Here is a 10,302-nt window from a genome sequence, read left to right on the forward strand (position 1 = left end):
CTGTGGAGTCTCTTTGGCTGTGCACAGGACACTCCCAAAGCCTCCACAATCTAAGTTTGACCATGGCCTCTCCAAGCCTACATTCCTATGTCAGACCTATTGTGGCTTGTATTTCAGACCCTTCTCTCTCATTTTTCACTCATTGTTTAAGACAGGAATGTTTAAGAGAACAGGAAAGGCCATGGAGACTGTATCTAAACCGACAGAGGGAGAATGGGACTTAGCGTTCCCTGCAGGGCTTTGAAGGAGCTTTAGAATGAAGCAGGCAAGCTATAGAAAACATGTAATCTGTTATCAGGAGTTAGCCCTAGCTGGCTGCAAGTGGTGAATATAGTAGCTAAGGATTAATAGCAGTCCTTAACTTGCTGATTATAAAAATAGTTAAGAGCAAGAAATAGGGACAAAACAGTTCTGCTGCTGTGTTGTGCTTTCTGAGCTGTTTCCTGAAAAGTGTGAACAAAAACCGATCAAACAAAAAAGCCCCCAAATGCAGTGTATTTAAACAACTTCACTAATTTTTAAAGCCTTTTGGAAATGAGAAAGCAGCAAAGGAAACTTTAGTGGAAAGCTATCTCATGGATTAATATGGCTTTGCAAGAAGAATGCAAAGAATAAGTTTAAATTGCTATTTTCTGTGTGCTGTCAGATTAATATTTCTGCTACCCAGAGTTCAGGAACATAGCTAATATTGGTTCGATGAATATCTTAAGGAGCTGCAGCCAAGTGGGGATTAGAGAAGCAGAAACAGCACATGAGCACTCACTGGGGGTTTTTTAACTGCTTAATTAAATGAAGGATTATTCAGTTGTTTCCCAGAGACACCTGAAGAGGGAGCAAAATACCATTGTATTTTTCACGAAGAGTTTTTTCACTAAAGTCTTCTAAGCTGTCCCATTAAGAGATCAGATATATTCCTCTCTCCCTTCAAGCAAATTACCAGAGTTCAGGACACTGCCAGGATCATCCATTGAATATATGGCTAAAACAGAACCATGCTTCCAGCTAGTCATTATCCACCGGACTTTGCATTACAGGAAGAGATACTAGCAAAAAATCATGGCAGAAACGTAAATCCCTGATTACTTTATTCATGTGTGAGATCTTCAAGATGCCAGTCAGGACACAGTGCCCCACCAGTGGACTATTTTCTGTGCAAGTATTCTGAGTACAAAGGGCTCAATGGATACCAAGAGGATATAAGGAAAATGATGTGACAGGAGTCAGAAGCTTACTTTCCATTAGGAGAGGATACTCACTTTCTATTCCACCTTCACACATCTCAGAAACAATCAGACTTTTGTTTCTTAAAACAGAGATGATTAATGCACACAAGAAGAGTACAGGAGAGTATCTAGACAATTTTGTACAAAAGTAACTGAGCAGCATAGTAACAGATGAAATTTAAAAGTGAAGTATGAAGAAACATACTGCAAAGAACTGTTGAAGACAACCCAGCCACAAATGGGTTTTAAAATAGTTTTCACCTCCTGGAGGAATGATTTTTAAAATAAGTGCAGACCGCTGCCTTTTTCTCTGCCTCTAGCACCATTCAGGAGAGATTAATCTTAAACTGCAGGGAAGACAGAATATTATGTTTCATAATCCTTGTGTATCTTGCATTTAGTTTTGTTCAGCATATTTCATAAGTAAGAAGAAGCAAAAAAAAGTCTGGAAAAGAGCAACCAACAATCACTAAAAACAGGGGATTAGTTATGCCCCAGAAAGATATGCACAAACTGAACTTGTTATTTCTGGGGAAAAAAAACCAAACCAAATCAAAACAAACCAAACCAAAACTAAACTAAACTACAAACAACACCCCCCCCCAAGAAAAAACACAAAAACCCACCAAAATTATAAGCTACAACTTAGCAACGACTACATAACACATTTACTACAGAAAAGTTTCATCAGTCATTTGTATCATGTATCTGTAAGCCCCTAAATGAAAAAGCTCTGGGACTTTTAATCAAATTCATTAGACAAAACAAGAAACTTAGAAAGTACACTCTAATTTACTTGTTTAGTTTTCAGCTTGGAATATGATGAAGGCAAAAAGCTTAATATCATTTTAAAAAAAAGGTTTAGACACATATCCTAGAAGCATAAGAAAAACATCTGCAATGCTAGTAGTTTGGATGGATTAAGTGTTCTCAGCGCTCTGAGACTTCATGATTTAGAATCATAAACTCATCCTGAGCAGTTTTTAGTGTCCACGAAGCATCCAGCATTGATCATTGTCAGAAACGGTGCTAAACTACTAATCTGCTCTGATACAACACCTGACACATTCCTAAAGTCATACATAAAAAGAAGCAGACAACGAAGCTGGGATATCAAAACCTGATTATAAAACTACCAGCGAAGTGATTACTTGGTTGCAAAAGTTTTGAAAATTTGACACAACAGGCAGCAAAACTAGCATTAGATCTCTGCAGGGAGGAATTCCACCCCTCCACTAACAGAAACAACCTATGGGTGCTACCACCTGCAGCAGTGGCTTCCTCTCAATGAAGACGCTGGCCCGTAGATCTACAAATCATGAACGTGTTATCTCGTGACTTAGTCAGGCTTCACATTTAACAGCTCCTCCTGTTATCTCGTGACTTAGTCAGCTCCTCCTGCTGCTATACACAGAGCCCTTGTAGTTCTGCAGGGAACTGGGTATACACTTAAAAACATTCAGCCTGCCACAGCGCACTAGTTTTATTTCTATGGGAGAACACAGCTAAATTCACCAGTTTATGGCCTTATCTCTGTTTATGTTATAAATAGTTTCTCCTTTAAAATCCTAAGGTAAACTCTCATCTGAACCATGGAGCCATGCTAGTGCTCTTATTTCATGAAAGGTCCTGCTGTCTGGCCTATAGTTTAAATACAAGAACTGTATAGGCTTTAGTGGATTACATGAGATTAGCATATCATCATTACATAAGAAGACCCAATTATATAAATCTCCTTACAAAAGGAGTCTTAATTTGGAGCTTTTCTCAGGGATAAGTTGATGCTTTGGAGACTAATTTGACAATATCTTCATTTAAGCAGCTGCAGAAGTATTTCTTACTTTATATCTTGGATTATTCAAAAGATCATGTCCCAGCTGATCATGTACATGAGAGGACAGTAATCTTTGGCTCCCACAGATACACAAAGCAAACATATTATCAATGTAGGCAATTGTCATCCCCTCCAAACAGGATATGGCTGAAATTGTTCCATCTGTTTGATTCATTAGAAAGAAAAATCATTAAAAAATAATTTGAAAATGTGGCAGCTTCGACCAATTACTTGACACCTAAAAATAGAAATTGAGGCTAGTAGAAATTACTGGGTTTGTATTATGTTTTGTCACATAGAATCAGACTCTCAGACAATGCTCAAGGACTTTTATTATACCTGTTATTTTCCGTTTTCCAGCAAATGGTGGCAGACTCCACAATAGAATTAGACTAGCTTTAAAGTTAAAATATAATGGACTTAATAAAAATTATACCCTTTTATTAGTCTTTTAATTCTTGAGTCCTTAAAATTCTTTTCAAAAACCTCAAAAGCAACAAAATTATGTTTTTAAGAAAAGCTAAACTTCTGACAAATTGTTAGCTCCTGAATCTTTCAGATGTGAATGTCCTTGTGAGTTAACTTAATTAACTTTGGCCTTGAGTCCAAAAATGTTCTTTTTAAAAATTGCTACCTTGAATCACCTATCTTTTTAGCCTACTTTCACTATGGGAACTGGTTTATAAGGATTCACAATGTGTTTTCTGATAGTAAAAGAGAAGTTGAGGCAGTCCTATCCTCGGACAACTCTTGCATTTGGAAGTCCTTTCTTGCTATTCCCTGCTTCATTGCAAATTACCTGATTTTATGCATTCATGCTTTGTACCCACTACTCCTCTATACTCATCCAAAAAAGACACCACAGTTGTGTTACTTGCCTTGAACCAAGAACTGGTTACAGAGAAGTTGTATCCCACACTTCTGTCTATCTTATACTGAGGTCCAAAGCCTCATTATACACTCCTGTGAATCTACAGATAACTAGACCTCTATCAGTCTACAAGCAGCTACTAGAACAAATGCTTGAGCAGGGCAGTCCAATATCTCGACACAGAAAACAGCAGCATTGAGTCAATGTTCTCAGCTGGAGCTCTGTCACTGTTTTAAGTTGACAAAGATTGACTCTGAACCCTGGGTCTTCTTAATTGTGGTGGGTTGACGCTGGCTGGACACCAGGTGCCCACCAAGCCACTCTACCACTCCCCCTCCTCAGCTGGACAGGGGAGAGAAAATATAATGAAAGGCTCATGGGTCGAGATAAGGACACGGAGAGATAACTCAGCAATTTCCGTCATGGGCAAAACAGACTCAACTTGGGGAAATTAATTTAATTTACTGCAGACCAAAATCAGAATATAATAATGAAAAATAAAACCAAATCTTAAAACACTTTCTCCCCAGCTCCACCTTCTTCCTGGGTTCAACTTCTCTCCGAAATTCTCTACCTCCTCCCCACAAATAGCACAGGGGGATGGGGAATGGGGGTTGTGGTCAGTTTATCACACATTGTCTCGGCTGCTTCTTCCTCCTCACACTCTTCCCCTGCTCCATTGTGGGGTCCCTCCCACGGGAGACCGTCCTCCATGAACTTCTCCAATGTGGGTCCTTCCCACGGGCTGCAGTTCTTCAGCAACTGCTCCAGCATAGGTCCCTTCCATGGGCTGCAGTCCTTCAGGAACAGACTGCTCCAGCACGGGTTCCCCACAGGGTCACAGGTCCTGCCAGCAAACCCGCTCCAGTGTGGTCCCCTCTCTCTATAGGTTCACAGGTCCTGCCAGGAGCCTGCTACAGCATGGGTTCTCCAGGGTTACAGCCTCCTTCAGGCATGCACCTACTCCAGCGTGGGGTCCTCCAAGGGCTATAGATGGATACCCGCTCCAATGTGGACCTCCATGGGCTGCAAAGGGACAGCCTGTCTCACCATGGTCCTCACTGTGGGCTGCAGGGGAATCTCTGCTCTGGTGCCTGGAGCACCTCCTCCCGCTCCTTCTTCACTGACCTTGGGGTCTGCAGAGTTATTTCTCTCACATATTCTCACTCCTCTCCTGCTATTGCGCAGCAGTTTTTACCCCTTCTTAAATATGTTGTTATCAAAGAGACGCTACCACCATTGCGGATAGGCTCAGCCTTTGCCTGCGGCGGGTCCATCTTGGAGCTGGCTGGCACTGGCTCTGTTGGACACAGGGGAAGCTTCTAGCAGCTTCTCACAGAAGCCACACCTATAGACTCCCCACTACCAAAAACTTGCCACACAAACCCAATACATTAATCTACCCAGCTCCCCACAGACCAGATGTTGGGAATAAGAGAGACCTCTGCCTACACCAGTCTTGGGGATCTTTGATCATGTGATGTAAATCCACAGCATCAAAGAACGGACAAAGGACTTCGGTATTTTCACACTTGTTAAACTCATCAGTAAATTTATCACTCAGTAAGTCATGACATTATAATGGTTGTGCGATTGATTCACCTATGAAATATTTTGGCAATCTTCCAGCTGCCCTCTCTGCTTTGCACTCTGGCTGGATTGGCTGGTGCCTATCTGTGTTACCTGTTCACTGCCTTGGGGTCAGAACTGTGCCTTTAACTTTAAATATTAACATTCAATCACACTTGGCCCATTCATTTTTTTGATAGCTTCATGCAATGATGAGCAGCATTGCCTCACCCTGTGCCTAACTGGAGCCTACAATAACATCCGGGCAGGTAATTCTCAGCCTCTTTGTCCCCCTGAAACCTCTCATAGTAGGATACCCTTTATCTCCCCTAGTGCCGGGTAGTTGCATCCACTCACTCTCCAAAACCACATGAACAGTAGATTCAGAACGAACTCTAAGTTCTGCCTTCATCTGCTAAGATCAAATCCTTCAAATGCCACTCTGCATCCCAGGGTGAAGAAAATATTTCTATATCCCGCTCCCAAATATTTTATCTACATTGCATAGGCATGTGACAATACACCAGCAGTTCTTTTTAAGAATGGTTTTTAACTTTTCAGTAATGGAAAATATGCATTGAATGCAATTCAGATACTCAGTTTAATATAACATTTGTCATTAAAAAAACAATCACAATGTTGCAAGACAACTGCACAAAGCATAAATACACCGCCACAAGAAATGACTATAAACAGCTTAAAATAAAACCTAGACTTGTTTGACAAAAATGTTACATATAAGTAGATGCTACGTACAAATTTAACTTTGTCTTAAGAAGAAGCCTAGTATGTAGTGACCCTTAGCAACTGCAACATCGCAGAGACCCTGCCTTTCTGGCTGTTCCAAACAGTACCATATTTCCCCTCTCTGTTTCAGACTGTGTAAAACACAACAAGCAGCAAAGATTAGAGGCACACCATTCATCAGGCATTTTCATTCACTCTTCAGTCTATAAAGTTTTCCATCTTTGTTCCTCACCTGTTTGGGTGAATAGCTTCCTGTCTTCCATTCAAATGTCCTGTAAAAGATATAATAAAAATAAGGTCAACAGTATATTCCAAATGACAGGACTTGTACCTTAACAGCGTTCAAAAGTAACCCCCAAAGCAGACATTTGCCACTGCAGAATATTTTTGAAGGATCCCAGCATCAAGAATCTTTCAAGCCCAGTTCAGAATCGGTCTTTCATGTTGATAAACCAGACTTCAAAGAAACTATGGAGAGATAATCCTTTCTCCCAAACAATTTCAAAGGTAAAGATACATATATTTAAAAAAAAAAAAAAAAAAAAAAGCAGGTCCTCTGAACAGCTTCAGTACAATTCAGAAATCATAATGGTGCAAATTAGTCAGTAATGTTTTATGATGTGGTAGGATATATGACTCAGGGTGAAGCTCCTTCTTAAAACCAGCTCACACCACCATGACTGCTGCACGAATCACAGACTCACCAACACTGGCACAGTTAGCTGATAACTAGCAGCACCTCAGGCTTGGCCCACTTCCACACGGCAATAGGATGAAAAGAGGCCAAGGTACTCAAGCACATAACCCCTGATGATTTCAACACAAGAAATGGGTTCTAAGCTATTTGTCAAAGACCAAACAAGAAGTTTATCACAGAACTGAGGAAAAAAAAAAAGAACATGTTCTCTTGAGTTCCAGTCTAGGCCCATAAGGCCATCTTTCTTCTTTCATCTGCAGCGTACCTCTTAAAGAGAACTGGTTGGCTCTTTTGCCATGTTTTCTTTAGTATTGGAGTTCAGCACATATTTGGTTTATTTGTCCTTCCTTCGGGACAGAATTACAGAGCAATAATTTTGATTGCAAAAGAACTATTGTTCTAGTGTGTAATGGCCTGATGTAGTAAAAAGACAAAGATATTTCAGGTGTAACCACAGTGAATAACTGAAAGACTAAAACACAAACCTTCTAGGCAAACCACACCAAGGCAAACATTCTAATGAATGTTAATACATGCAGGAAAGTACTAGTGCACTGAAAATGCGCCCTGAGTCATTTTAATTTACTCCAGCAATGCAAGCTCACAAAGCCAGAAAAGCCCTGACTTTGTCTTCAGCTTTGCCTCTAGAAGACCCACAATATATTCCGTCCAACAGAGGAAGTCATACAACACGTGCAGGATTTATGCTAACATGCACTACAGATGCTATATTTAGCAGAGAAGGGTAAACTTTCACTATTGCTCTGTCCTGTTGCAGAATGTTTCAATACATAAAACACTGGGCACCTTGAACAACCCCCCCTTCCTGCACCATCTCCTTACAGACCAGTTCTTACCACTGTGTTGCTCCAGATTCACACCCAAATGGGGTTAAACAAATTAAGCCACGTGCTCACCATTCGAGATACCTCTTCTTACTGGTGAAAATACATCTTCTAAACTAGTATATTTTTACATTAGATAGAACCAATGCTTCCACTAACAATACGGTATGCAAATCCACAAATACTCTGTTTGTATCATTTACACCTTCATTAAAGGATTTTGCATCATGACTGCTGGCAGTCACTCACACAGCAGACATCTGTGTGGTCAGGTATAAGGCAGAGAAGACAATAGTTCATTTTACAGACTGGTCTTTAGTATATTAATCTTTAGTGCTGTCGAAATCACAGGTTCAGTATTTACCCCGAGAGCATTATTTCCTTATTTCAAAAGTTTAACAAAAACCGATTTGACTGTCTTGAATTAATATGCAGTTTTCAAAAAGAGCTTCCTGGAGAAAATTAAAATAACATTGCTACAGTGTCCCTCCACATGCATCAGAAGGGTTAACCGTGAAGCTCAACATGAAATGCTCTGTATGGAAGGCAAAACCCAACAGAAATGGAGAGCGTTGCAGATGCTTGAAGTTTGCAGTCTGTGAACAAAGTGAGAACCTTTGAATGGATGTCAGTGGGCATCAGTTCACATCAAGTGCTTAAAGAAGGTTAAGAATTTACACTACTGTAATTTCTTGAAGCAGCTTAAAAGGTACTTTCAGTTCCTTCCTCTTTTGAAGGTAAGAGAGACCATGGGTCTTATTACGAGTCTTGTGATATTAAGTTACACACATCTGGCTCCTGGAATCATATAAGACATAGAAGCCTCACTAAAAATAATTCCAGTCCTTACAATCACGGTAAAAAATCTAAAAACATGAGTGAAGTGCACCATGAAGGTTCAAAACCAAATGGCAAATAAAAGAAACAGAGAATGCCTTTAGTGTAAACTAGTATCTTTCCAGTCAACCTCATAATCCTGGGAGTCTGACATGATTTCAGATTTGAGTTGGGCAACAACAGGAGAAGTCACGATGCGAATTTAAAGTGGTTCCATTGCACATATATTACTTCCCCATGAAGTATATGAATTTAGCTGTATATCATAAGCAAGATAGTTTTATTCTGGTAACTGTACTGTCAAGCAGATTACAGTGTTAATTGTTAAAGTTTAGGAGTGTATCAATAATTTGTATATACCTTGTGATGAAATGTTAGAAACTGTACAAATATGTGTCTCATTCTCTAGACATTGTAAGCATCGGAAAACAATGCACTATCTCCAAACTAGGAAGTGATAATTTGCAGAATATTCTTATGAATTGTCTGCAAAATTCTGCCACCAGAGGAACCTTTGATGTATTTTTACCCTGTCCTCATTCCCTCTTGCTTCATGTTCGCACTTCAGATGAGCACTGCTCCACAGGGCAATTAAAGGAGTACACTAACACCAGTTCCAGCATAGCATAAAAGCACACACAGAAAAAAAAGTTTTTCAAATGCCAGACAGTGGGAAATTATCACAGTTTTAATGTCCATGGTTAAGGCAAACAGTTCACCTCTTGTGATCCCTACCTTTTGATGACCAGACATTATTACACTAGGCTTTTTTAACAGCACTTCCTCTTTGCCAAGGAGAGTAAGATGGCAGTCATGTCTGAAAATTCATTATTTAAATTCTGTTTAGAAGTGCACAATCTATGGTCACCGACACATACTCCTCAAGCATCACGCCGCCCAACCTGCCAGGAAGACATACGGGGCATCTTCTTTTCTTCTGGTATCTTCAGTACCACTCTCATCTACTTCAAAACTGGAAGATTTTAGTATCCTACAGGAGATGTAGGATCCAACCATGCAGCTGCTGCCCCTCCAGCTCCATGGGGCAGCACACTGGCTGGTGCTCCAGCCCAGCCCTTCTCAGTTTTAGAGGGGTTTAGCCTCACTTTTGCTACCTGTGATGCTTCCACCTCTATTCTTTAGGCTCCCTTCATAGAATCGTAGAATCATCTAGGTTGGAAGGGACCTTTAAGATCATTGAGTCCAACCATCAACCTAACACTGCCAAAACCACCACTAAATCATGTCCCTAAGGACCACATCTCCCCATCTTCTAAATCCCTCCAGGGATGGTGATTCCACCACTTCCCTGGGCAGCCTGCTCCAATGCTTGATAATCCTTTCAGTGAAGAATTTTTTCCTAACAGCCAACCTAAACCTCCCCTGGTGCAACTTGAGGCCATTTCCTCTTGTCCTATCACTTGTTACTTGGCAGAAGAGCTCGACCCCCACCTCACTACACCCTCCTTTCAGGTAGTTGTAGAGAGCGATAAGGTCTCCCCTCAGCCTCCTCTTCTCCAGGCTGAACAACCCCAGTTCCCTCAGCCGCTCCTCACAGGACATGTGCTTCTGACCCCCTCACCAGCTTCGTTGCCCTTCAGACAGGTTTTAGAACTCAAGGACACGTACGGCGGGGGGCGGCGCTCGGCTCGGCGCCACCTCACTAAGCCACCTCACGG

This window comes from Charadrius vociferus, unplaced genomic scaffold (genome assembly GCF_000708025.1).
Source record: "Charadrius vociferus isolate BGI_N301 unplaced genomic scaffold, ASM70802v2 scaffold262, whole genome shotgun sequence".
Lineage (NCBI taxonomy): Eukaryota > Metazoa > Chordata > Aves > Charadriiformes > Charadriidae > Charadrius > Charadrius vociferus.